General features: G+C 46.3%; 1 protein-coding gene across 2 annotated transcripts in view; it reads right to left on the minus strand.

Moving 5' to 3' along the window:
- Positions 1-4,097, minus strand: part of ZDHHC7 (zDHHC palmitoyltransferase 7) — a 41,477-nt gene extending 37,380 nt beyond the window's left edge. The window contains exon 1 of one of the 2 annotated variants that reach the window (XM_007994243.3): positions 3,853-4,097. The gene's annotated coding sequence lies outside the window, so the exon portion shown is untranslated. The other variant, XM_038008201.2, reaches the window with a different exon arrangement.
- Positions 4,098-12,975: the final 8,878 nt, after the last annotated feature.

The following is a 12,975-nucleotide window of genomic DNA, read 5'->3' on the forward strand; positions in this document are numbered from 1 at the left end:
ATGGAATGGAGGCTGGGTGCAGTGGCTCACGCCTGTAATCCCAGAAATTTGGGAAGCCAAGGCAGGTGTATCACCTGAGGTCAGGAGTTCAAGATCAGCCTGGCCAACATGGTAAAAACTCATCTCTACAAAAATACAAAAATTAGTTGGGCATGATGGCAGATGCCTGTAATCCCAGCTACTCGGGAGGCTGAGGCAGGAGAATCGCTTGAACCTGGGAGGCGGAGCTTGTAGTGAGCCAAGACCATGCCATCGCACTCCAGACTGGGCAACAGAGCAATACTCCATCTCAAAAAAAAAAAGAAAGGAATGGAATGGAATGGAACTCAGTAGCAAACAGGGCTGAGATTACCAAGACAAGGATATGTTTGTAAATAGAAGTGAAGAAACCAGAAAATGGAAAAAACAATCAAAAAGGCAAGAGATAGTAAACGATAATTCACAGACCCATAACAAGCAGACCAAAGCAGACACAAGAGTTAACATCAGGAAGGAGGGACTGTCTCTTCCTCAGAGGCAAAGCAGAAGAAAATGACTGATGGATAGATACTCAAAGACATTTTAGTTAGAAGGAAACTAAGGTTGAGAGCTCTCCCTGTGGCCTGTGTCTCCTCCATGTTCTAGAAGGGACAGTCATTTGTCAATGGCAAAGCACAGTAGCATACAGTATTTTCAAGTAGGAAGGGACCCGGAAAGAAGTAGGATATGTAGTAAATGATTTCACCAGGCCAGGCACAGTGGAACATGCCTGGAATTCCAGGCCGAGGCAGGCGGATTGCTTGGGCCCAGAGGTTTCAGACCAGCCTGGGTAACACAGTGAGACCCTATCTCTACAAAAAATAGGCCAGGCATGGTGGCGTACACCTGTGGTCCCTGTTAACTGGGAGGCTGAGGCAGAAAGAACCACTTGAGCCCAGGAGACCAAGGCTGTAGTGAGCCATGATTGTGCCACTGCACTCCAGCCTGGGCAAAAGAGCAAGACCATGTCTCAAAGCAAACAAACAAAAAACAATTTAACCTTATTTAATCTTACCCAAAAAGAGGTCTGACCTTTGTCCTCAGCTAATACTACGATGTAGGGTGAGGGGGGAGCTGTTTGTCACAGGATATCAGTCTATCTGGGAACTAAGATCAACCATGTGGGCAATCAATCAATCAATCAATCATGACTGCATAATGGAGCCTCAATAACAACTGACCACCAAGGCTCAGGTGAGCTCCCCAGGCTGGCAATACTCCATGCATATTGTCACACATCAGTGCCAAAAAAGTAACGTGTTCTAACTCCATAGGGAGAGGACAATCGTGCCTTTGGTACTTCCCCATCTGGTACTTCCCTGGACTCCACCCAAGGGTAGTTTTGGGAACCACCACCTACACCCCCCACCAAAAAAAGAGACAACTTGCAGTTGGTATCACAAGTGACGGCAGTCCTGTGTGGACTGGTACTATTCCCTCTCAACTTTATAGCTAGCTAAGTGGCACAGTCCAACTAAACTCTTCTAAGATGTTACAACCGAAGGGTCACACAGCAAGTTGTTAACACTGACCCTGGAGACTAACTTTGGGAATAAGAACTTCCAGTGAAAATGACAGTTCTGACTTTATGTTCTGCTCTAGGGTTTGAAAAAAAACGGGTCAGACACAGTGGCTCACGCCTGTAATCCCACCATTCTGGGAGGCTGAGGCACGCGGATCACCAGAGGTCAGGAGTTGGAGACTGGCCTGACCCAACATGGAGAAATCGCGTCTCTACTAAAAATACAAAATTAGCCAGGCATGGTGGCGCATGCCTGTAATCCCAGCTACTCGGGAGGCTGAGGCAAGAGATTCACTTGAACTCAGGAGGTGGAGGTTGCAGTGAACCAAGATCGAGCCATTGCACTCCAGCCTGGGCAACAAGAGCGAAACTCCATCTCAAAAAAAAAAAAAGTACTTCTTAATTTAAAATATTATTTTAAAGAAACATACCCCAAAAAGCAGCTTTAGTAAAATTATCTTGTATAGTTGTCCAATCAGGAAAACTACTCAATGTTCATCTCAAACATTAAGTTTCTATGTGAACTTATTTCTAGACCCATTTCCTTTGTTAATTTAACAAAGATTGTATTATTTATATCAACAAAGCATCCAAGCCAGCAGGCAAGCTTCAGTAAGAATGTAAAAGTACGTTCATACTTTAGACTGAATCAAGATTGTTCTTATATAAAGTTCATTTCAGTGCTTTCTTTCTCACTGAAAGGGCCATTCTATTCATGCTAATACTTTTCTGTTCTTGAAGAGGATTTGTTTGTTACAGTTCATTGGTTAGCAGGGCTGTAAAGTTTCAATTCATTAATTTGTCAACTGAGGCAGGCTCTGAGCCAATGGTAGCAGAGTTCCCATTATTATTTAGTGAATCCTTTAGGAATTACCTTTTCAAATAGTCTTCTTCTCCTTCAACTCTCAAATCAGAAGTCAGTGTGGGCCCCTAACCTTCTATTTTCCAGAATATTCAAGACCTGCAATTTAGTTAATACTTCTGTTCCATTCCATATTTCAAATATCCCAAGAGCCTTTCACTTTAACCAAGGTCTGACTTTTAACAAGCAAATTTAACAAAGTGATTTTTTTTTTTTTTTTTTTTGAGATGGGGATCTCATTCTGTTGCCCAGGCTGCAGTGCTGTGCCATGATCTCGATCTCAAGTGATCCTCCCACCTCAGCCTCCCAAGCAGCTGAGACCTCAGGCGTGCACCACCATACCCGGCTAATTTTTAAATTTTTTTGGTAGAGATAGGAGTCTCACTATGTTGCCCAGGCTGCTCTCCAATTCCTGGGCTCAAGCGATCCTCCTGCCTCAGCCTCTCAAAGCGCTGGGATTAGAGGCATGAGCCACCGTGTGCGTGCCTGCCAGGCCACAAAGTGACTAAAAGGTGATTTCAGGTATGTCAACACTGTAAAACATAACAAAAAAGAGATTCTTCATCTGTGAGGTGAAGAGTTCAGAAAGAAATATTAATACACATTGACCTAAATCTCTAAACCGCTTGGGACAGTAACAGTAACACAGATAAATACGTGCGCTTAAGTGCATACACTAAGCAGACTACAAATGCAACATTGCAGCAGCGATATGACCAGCACTGTATACAGCGCAGACAGTAAAAGAAGCTACAAGGCAAGGAGCCGCATCAACACTGCTTCTTACACTCCAATTTAACTGCCACAATAAACTGGTTATTCACAAGCTAATAAAGAGTGTGTCTATCTAACCGAGTGTGACTCAGTTGCAGAAGGAACCACACCAGGAGAGGTGGGCCTTACTGCCCTCAAAGTTGACCTGACTGTCCCAGATGCCCTTTCAGGCAACTAACACCCAAAGGTGACTGACGTGGAGCAGGAGGGAAGATAACTAGGAAGATGGGCAGAGAATAAAAAAGTTTACAACTTAAGAGGAAGAGAAGCCACAACGGGAGGTGCGAGACTGTTCATTGTAATACATGCCTATAAAAAAACTCTCTACAGCTTACACAGGGTTTATGGCTGCTCTGTAACCACCACCCGGTCGTTAGTCACACAGAAAACCAGCGCTCGGAGAGCTGAGTGTCACGCCCAAGGTCAGGCAAAAAGCTGGGGCTGCAGCTAGTCCCTATCCCGAGAGAGTAACTAAGGAATGACAAGGAGGCACCTGGAAGGGAAGTCAAGTGCAGGAACCGAGGTGCCCCTAGGAACTCCAGAAGGTCGCAGGTGCGCGGCGGGGTGGAGGAGAGAGAGCGGCGGGACCGACGGAAGGATAGGGCAGGCCGAGGGCCGGGAGTGGCCGGGAGACCCGGGAGTGAGCAGCCCGCCGGGCCCAGCCCGCCGCACTCACCCGAGGCCCGGGCGGGGTCGCCCGGCGCTGCGGCTCCTCCCGGCCTGCGGCGGCGGCGGCGGCGACTGCAGCGGCCGAGGCAGGGACGCATCATGCGGCCGCGCTCATGGCCGGGCCGGAGCGGGCCCCGCGGCTCGGCTAGGTCCCCTGGGTCCCGCCAGGCAGGTCTGAAGGAGGCTGCCGCCGAGCAGATGCCAGAGCCCTGAGCCTCGGCTGAATAGCGGGGCCGCGCGAGCCCCGGAAGTGAACCCGGCGAGGTCAGTGACGCCGCACCTACGCAGTTCCGGCCGCGCCGCTCCCGCGGAGAGGGGCGCTGGAGGCGGTTTGAGGGGACCCGGAGGCTCTTGCAAACTGGCAGTTCATTGAGAAAAGGCAGCTTTTAGTTACAGCCCCTCTCGCTAAGACAGAGCTGCAGCCAAACTGAAGTCCGGAAAGAGAAAGGATAGTGGCTACGGGCTGCCGCAGGGTCCAAGCCACGCTGTTAGGCTGCCGAACCCGCGGCGGTGTCTCAGGGGCAGCTCCAGGTGTGGCCTGTACTAGGTGCGGGGATGTGACCTAAGGAAATGGGAAAGTACGGGAGCGGGAGTGGAAATTGCTGAGCCAGAAAGCAGTGGGGAAAAGAGGGAAGCGCCCTGAACTAGTGATTGGAGGCCTGACTCCTGAGGTCCGCTGAGCCCCCGGCCTCCTCCTTGAAGGACACTAGAGCATCGACGGTCCCTTCCATATAGTAAGCCCTAAGGTGTTTGAAAGTAGGAAAATGTTTTTTAAGGCCAGGCGCGGTGGCTCACGCCTGTAATCCCAGCACTTTGGGAAGCCAAGGCGGGCTGATCACTTGAGGTCAGGAGTTCGAGACCAGCTCGGCCAACAATGGTGAAACCGCGTCTCTTAAAAACACATAAATTAGCCAGATGTGGTGGTGCACGCCTGTAATCCCAGCAGCTACTCGAGAGGCTGAGGCAGGAGAATCATGAACCCTGGAGGTGAAGGTTACAGTGAGCTGAGATCACGCCACTGCACTCCAGCCTGGGCAACAGAATGAGCAGTCTCAAAAAAAAAAAAGCATATCCTTTTAAAAAAAAAAAAAGTAAAATTATGACTTACAAATATAAAATGAACGTATGTCAAAGACTTCATTTAACTCATTAATGATGGTATATATACAACGCTCCACTAGAACTCTAGATAGCTTAAAGATAAAAATAAGACCCCGTAAGACAAGATAACCCAGAAGGGTATGCCAGATAATACCTACTTGTTCAATGAAGACACCTAAAGAAAACTATTCTGGTTTTCTTTAGGCCCGAGTGTGGTGGCTCACATCTTTAATCCCAGCACTTGTGGGAGGCCCAGGCGGGCGGATCACCCGAGGTCAGGAGTTTGAAACCATCCTGGTCAACATGGCCAAACCCCATCTCTACTAAAAATACAAAAATTAGCCAGACACAGTTTTGGGCGCCTGTAATCCCAATTACTCAGGAGACTGAGGGAGGAGAATCGCTTGAACCTGGGAGGCAGAGGTTGCAGTGAGCTGAGATTGCGCCATTGCACTCCGACCTGGGTGACAGAGACTCTGTCTCAAAAAAAAAAAAAAAAAAAAGAAAACCAGAATATATCACCGCAAAATATGCCTCTTCGACATAAAAATTATTTTCAGCTGAAGGCAATTAGGCCGGGCGCGGTGGCTCAAGCCTGTAATCCCAGCACTTTGGGAGGCCGAGACGGGCGGATCACGAGGTCAGAAGATCGAGACTATCCTGGCTAACACGGTGAAACCCCGTCTCTATTAAGAAATACAAAAAACTAGCTGGGCGAGGTGGCGGGCGCCTGTAGTCCCAGCTACTCGGGAGGCTGAGGCCGGAGAATGGCGTGAACCCGGGAGGCGGAGCTTGCAGTGAGCTGAGATCCGGCCACTGCACTCCAGCCTGGGCGACAGAGCGAGACTCCGTCTGAAAAAAAAAAAAAAAAAAAAAGAAGCAACAAATGCAGGAAAAGTTCTCTTTATCCTCCCCCTTTTCTGCCTAAAGGGCAGGTGTAAATTCAGTTTTACTGGACACTCTAGACTTTTCTTAGCCCAGAGAGGGCACCAAAGGAATCTGTAAACAAACCTTACTCAAAAGTTTCTTCCCATGTGTAAACCTTCCCACAGTTTGCCACCCTTGGAAGCTGCAAACTGCTTTCCTTTGTCCTGTCATTTCTCTACAAAAGTATTGTTCTTTTTATTTTTTTAGATGGAGTCTCGCTCTGTCTCCCAAACTAGAGTGCAGTGGTGCAATCTCAGCTCACTGCAACCTCCACTTGGTTTAAGCAATTCTCCTGCCTTAGTCTCCTGAGTAGCTGGAATTACAGGGGCCCGCCACCATGCCCTACTAATTTTTGTATTTTTAGTAAAGACAGGGTTTTGCCATGTTGGCCAGGCTGGTCTTGAACTCCTGACTGCAAGTGATCCACCCACCTTGGCCTCTCAAAGTGCTGGGATTGTAGGCATGAGCCACCACGCCCGGCCAAAGGTATTATTCTTTGTCGAAGGTACTATGTGAAACCACATTCTAAGCTACCTCTTCAAGTTACTCTTTCCCAAGTTTTTCTTATGTATATATGAGATGTACATGTTAATAAACTTCTATTTGTTTTTCTCTTATTAATTTGTGTTTTTTTGTTTTGTTTTTGAGATGGACTCTCCCTCTGCCACCCAGGCTGGAGTGCAGTGGTGTGATCTCAGCTCACTACAACCTCACCTCCCGGGTTCAAGCAATTCTCGTGCCTCAGCTTCCTGAGTAGCTGGGATTACAGGTGCCCACCATCACACCTGGCTAATTTTTCTATTTTTAGTAGAGACGGGGGTTTCACCATGTAGGCCAGGCTGGTCTGGAACTCCTGACCTCAGGTAATCCACCCACCTCGGCCTCCCAAAGTGCTGGGATTACAGGCGTGAGCCACCGCACCTGGCCTAGTTTGTCTTTGTTACAGGGACCCCAGCCAAGAGTTTAAAAGGGTAGAGAGATAAGGAGTTTTTTTTTTTTTCCCTCCCCTACACACCCAATAATCTTTGCACTCATTTTAAAGTCTTTCTCAAAAAATGAAGAGTGGAGGGCTCCTCACCGCATAATGCTCAGTCCCCACGCTTTTGTCAATGCAAAATAATCAAAGGATTGGAATCTAAAGAGAGTTTATTCAGGCTCAAAGTTTGGGGATGGCCACCTGAGAAGCACAGATCGCAAAGAATGGAAGTCACTGTATGCAGTGTAGAAGTTTGGGGATTGTTTATAGAGAAATAGTTTAGGAAAGCTTAACAGAATTTCAACATCTTTCTGTAGCAGGCTTAATGCACAGTTACAATAATCTGATTCGTCAACGTGCTCTTTTTAGAAAAGGTTTATTCAACATTCCACAGTGAAGGTGTGCCAGCCAGAGTCCTTGTGGCATCCGGTGTGACTTAGGTACAGGACAATAAAGAAGGCAGTTAATCTGTAACAAAGATGTTAGTGATTGGAAGGGGAGGAGGTCTTTCCTAGTCGTCTACAGAACAAAAACAGTGAGGAAGGGGGTTCATGTACAGTCTATGAAGCAGAAGTGGCAAACATGCTGCATGATCCAGTCTCCAGGGCTTAACTCACCCCTGGACAAATTTAGAGCGTCCTGTTGACAAAAGGAGCCAAATAGTCAACCTCTGTGACATATCTGAAGAGATTTATTCTGATCCAAATATGAGTGACCAATGGCCCAGGACACAGCCCCAGGGGATTCCGAGAACATGTCCCAAGGTGGTTGGGTTACAGTTTGTTTTTTACATTGTAGGGAGACAAAACATCAATGAATACATGTAAGATGTACATTGGTTCACTCTGGAAAGGTGGGACAACTGACATAAGGTCGTGGGGTTGGGGGAGGGGTGCTTCCAGGTCATAGGCAGATTCAAAAATTTTCTCTGGCAATTAGTTGGCAGAGTTATTATCTAAAGACCTGGAGCCAATAGAAAGGAATGTGTCAGTTAAGGGGTTGTGGAGACCTTGGTTTCATCATGCACGTGAAGCCTCCAGGTAGCAGGCTTAGGAGTTTTTTCTTTTTGAGATGGAGTTTCACGCTTGTCACCCAGGCTGGAGTGCAATGGCGCAATCTCAGGTCATTGCAACCTCTACCTCCCAGGTTCGAGCGATTCTCCTGCCTTAGCTTCCTGAATAGCTGGGATTACAGGTGCCCGCCACCACACCCAGCTAATTTTTTGTATTTTTAGTAGAGACAGGGTTTCATCATGTTGGCCAGGCTGGTCTCGAACTCCTGACCTCAGGTGATCCACACACCTTGCCTTCCCAAAGTGCTGGGATTACAGGCTTGAGCCACCACGCCCAGCCTCAGAGCTCCTAACAGAGCTAGAAAAGGGGCCAGATTCTTAGTAAATTATCTCTTGGATCCAGAAAAACACCTGAATAGAAAAGGGGATTCTCAACAGAATGTAGACTTTCCTCACAGGGGACAGCTTTGCAGGGCCATTTCAAAATACGTCAAATAAATACACTTTGGGCCAGGGACGATTGCTCACGCTTACAATCCCAGCACATTGGGGGGCCAAGGCAGGAGGATAGCTTGAGGCCAGTTTGAGACCAGCCTGGGAGATATAATGAGACCCTGTCTACAAAAATTTAAAAATTGGCTGGGCATGGTAGTGCATCCCTGTAGTCTCAGCTCCTCAAGGGGGTTGAAGCAGGAGGACTGCTCGAGCCCACGAGGTTGAGGCTGATCATCCCATCACTGCACTCCAGCCAGGGAGACAGAGCAAGATCTTGTCTCAAAAAAAAAAAAGAAATATACTCTGATTTCTCTCGGGGCCTGCTATCTGTCATGTGATGCTAGACTAGAGTCAGGCTGGAATTTGGTGTCTTATGACAAAAAGTCTGTTTCTTCGTCAGTCTTAAGATCTCTGTTTCAATGTTAGTTCTGATCAGCTATGCCTAAATTCCAACAGGAGGAGGGATTATATATAGTTAGTGAGGCATTTCCAACCCCTACCGTCATGGCCTAAACTAGTTTTTCAGGTTAACTTTGTAATGCCCTTGGCCAAGAGGGAGGGTCCATTCAGCTGGTTGGGGGGCTTAGAATTTTATTTTTTTAACTTTTTAAATTTTCTTCTTCTTATTATTATTTAAATTTATACAGATGAGGTCTCACTATGTTGCCCAGGCTGGTCTCGAACTCCTGAGCTCATGTGATCCTCCCACCTCAGCCTCCCAAACTGTTAGGATTACAGGCATGCACCAGCACACCTGGCCTAAAATTTTATTTTTGGCTTACAGTCCTGAAATGTTCTTTTATACTTATTTGCATTGCGTGTGCTTTTAGTTACTTTTAGTTTATAGCTTGTGTAAAACTATACCCTTGCTAAAAGAAACAGAACAATTAAATCATTAAAATTCAAATTAAAATTTTTGTTTATTAAATTTTAATTAAATCATTAAAATTTTTGTTTAGAGAGAGAGACAAGGTCTTGCTCTGTTGTCCAGGCTGGAGTGCAGTAGCCCTGTTATAACTCACTGCAGCCTCGAACTCCTTGGCTCAAGTGATCCTTATGCCTCAGCCTCCCAAGTAGCTAAGATTACAGTTGCCGGCCACCACACCTGGTTAATTATTATTTTTTTTTTTGTAAAGATTTGGGGGTGATGGCAGTGGTCTCACTATATTTCTCAGGCTAGTCTTGAACTCAAGTGATCCTCTCACCTTGGCCCCTCAAAGTGCTGGGATTACAGGCATGAGCTACCGCACCTGGTTCATTAAAATACTTAACAGAGATGCTAGCAGTTGGCAAAAAATATTCCATTTTTATCAAGGATCTTCATCTGTTTCTCAACAGAAGCAATATGTGGTCTTCTGCAAGTCATTTCCCCTCTGTATGCCTCAGCTTTATACAAAAATAATCTCTAAAATATGAGATTAGACTTGATTTCTTTTTTTTTTTTTTTTTTGAGATGGAGTTTTGCTCTTGTCGCCCAGGCTGGAGTGCAATGGCATGATCTTGGCTCACTGCAACCTCTGCCTCCTAAGTTCAAGCAACTCCCCTGCTTTAGCCTCCCAAGTAGCTGCAATTACAGGCATGTGCCACCCCAGCTAACTTTTTGTATTTTTTTAGTAGAGATGGGGTTTCATGTTGACCAGGCTAGTCTCAAACTCCCAACCTCAGGTGATCCACCCGCCACGGCCTCCCAAAGTGCTGGGATTACAGGCATGAGCCACCACACCCGGCCTAGACTTGATTTTTTTTTTTTAATTTTTTTTTTTTTTTTTTTGAGATGGAGTTTCGCTTTTGTTGCCCAAGCTGGAGTACAATGGCTTGATCTCAGCTCACTACAACCTCTGCCTCCCATTTTCAAGTGATTCCTCTGCCTCAGCCTCCCAAGTCGCTGGGATTACAAGCATGCACCACCACACCCAGCTAATTTTTTTTGTATTTTTAGTAGAAATGGGGTTTCACCATGTTAGCCAGACTGGTCTCGAACTTGTGACCTCAGGTGATCTGCCCGCCTCAGCCTCCTGAAGTGCTGGGATTACAGGTGTCAGCCACTGTGCCTGGCCCCTAGACTAGAGTTCGAAGGTTTCTTCCTGTTCAACTGGTTCAACAGAATTTGTGTTTGTTCTGTTTTTGCCTCTCTCTGATTTCACTGAAGGCCTAGGAGCAGAAAATCTCCTCTACAAGTTGTGTAGGGATGCAGAACGTCCCATTTACAGGGTCTATTTTGTGTCTCCCTCAGGCAAAAACTAAATCTTCAGGAGCTGTTTCCAGCTAAGCCCTCATCACAGGAAATATAGCCCATTTAAAGTAGAGGCTCAGGCCTGGCACAGGCAAGTCTCTGCTAAAAATACAAAAATTAGCTGGGTGTGGTGGCGGGCACCTGTAGTCCCAGCTATTTGGGAGGCTGAGGCAGAAGAATTGCTTGAACCTGGGAGGTGGAGGTTGTAGCAAGCCAAGATCATGCCACTGCACTCCAGCCTGGGCAACAGAGAACCCATCTCAACAACAACAACAACAAATTAAAGTAGAGGCTTTATTTGAATATGTGAAAAGATGCTTAGCCACATTCAGAAAGGAGTAAATACAAATTTAACATACAAGGAAATACTTTTTTTTTTTTTTTTTTTTTTGAGACAAGAGTCTTGCTCTGTTGCCTAGGCTGGTGCAATGTTGGCTCACTGCAACCTCCACGTCCCGGGTTCAAGTGATTCTCGTGCCTTAGCCTCCCGAGCAGCTGGGATTACAGGCACCAACCACCACGCCTGGCTAAGTTTTGTATTTTTTTTTTTAAAGACAGAGTCTCGCTCTGTCGCCCAGGCTAGAGTGAAGTGGCCTATCTCGGCTCACTGCAAGCTCCGCCTCCTGGGTTTACGCCATTCTCCCACCTCAGCCTCCCGAGTAGCTGGGACTAGAGGCGCCCGCCACCGCGCCTGGCTAATTTTTCGTATTTTTAGTAGAGACAGGGTTTCACCGTGTTAGCCAGGATGGTCTTGATCTCCTGACCTCGTGATCCGCCCGTCTCGGCCTCCCAAAGTGCCGGGATTACAGGTTTGAGCCACTGCGCCCGGCCAAGTTTTGTATTTTTAATAGAAATGGGGTTTCACCACGTTGGCCAGGCTGGTCTCGAATTCCTGACCTCAGGTGATCCGCCTACCTTGGCCTCCCAAAGTGGTGGGATTACAGGTGTGAGCCACTGCATCCAGCCTAAATACCATTCTTCACCTAGCAGATGGGTAAAGATTTGGTAATACAAGTACCCTGTGTTTGCAGGGGAAACCAAATTAGTACAATTTCACATTTGTTGCACTCTTTGCAGAGTAAGTTGGCGACACGAGTCACAAACATGTAAGTTCATATACCTCTTGACCCAGGACTTCCTCTCTTTGGAAATCCCAGATGCAAACATCTTTGTGCAGATGGGTGAGTCTATGTGTAGGATGAACTCCTGTGGCATGTTTGTAAAAGCTAACAACTGGCATCACCCTCTGTGCCCATCAGTATATTAAAGTCTTATATGTTGGACTCATGAATGGAATACCGTGCTGTGCAATTGTAAAAAGAAACTGAAACAGATTTTTATGAATCGTTATGGATGGTCTTCAAGGTTTGTCAAGTGTACTGTGTAAAACTGTATTTGTGTAAAAAAGAATAGTTGTGGATTATATACATTTTATATATGTTTCTTTGTGCACAGAATCTCCCTGGAAAAAAATATACAAAAAATAGTTCTGTAACTCGTTCATTTTTTTTCTTTTTTTTTTTTAAGACGGAGTTTCACTCTCATTGCCCAGGCTGGATTACAGGTGCCCGCCACCACGCCCGGCTAATTTTTTGTATTTTTAGTAGAGACAGAGTTTCACCATGTTGGCCAGGCTGGTCTCAAACTCCTGACCTCAGGTGACCCACCAGACTCAGCCTCCCAAAGTGCTGGGATTACAGGTGTGAGCCACCGCACCTGGCCAACTTGTTCAATTTTTTAATCATGAGCATGTATTCATTTTTACATACATTAAAAAATTTATGTAAAAATGTAATTACAAAGAAATAAGACAACCCAATAGAATAACTGGCAAAACACCGAACATACTTTATGAAAGAGAATATCTGAAAGATATGAAAATGAGGCCAGGCGCGGTGGCTCACACCTGCAATCCCAACACTTTGGGAGGCCGAGGTGGGCAGATCACGAGGTCAGGAGATCGAGACCATCCTGGCTAACATGGTGAAACCCCATCTCTACTAAAAATACACAAAATGAGCCAGGCGTGGTGGGCGCATGTAGTCCCAGCTACTTGGAAGGCTGTGGCAGGAGAATGGCGTGAACCCGGGAGGCAGAGGTTGCAGTGAGCCGAGATCGCACCACTGGACTCCAGCCTCAGCGACAGTGCAAGACTCCGTCAAAAAAAAAAAAAAGAAAAAGAGAAAGAAAGTACTCATTCTCATTAGTCATCAGGGAACTGAAAACTTAAACCACAATGAAATAATATCCAGACACCCACTAGAATGGTTAGAATGAAACACCACCAAGAGTTGGCCAAACACGGAACAACCAAACTTCCATACACTGCTGGTGAGAGTGTAATTGGTTTTTGTTTGTTTTATTGAGGTGGAATCTTGCTCTGTTG

This window comes from Chlorocebus sabaeus, chromosome 5 (genome assembly GCF_047675955.1).
Source record: "Chlorocebus sabaeus isolate Y175 chromosome 5, mChlSab1.0.hap1, whole genome shotgun sequence".
Taxonomy (NCBI): Eukaryota; Metazoa; Chordata; class Mammalia; order Primates; family Cercopithecidae; genus Chlorocebus; species Chlorocebus sabaeus.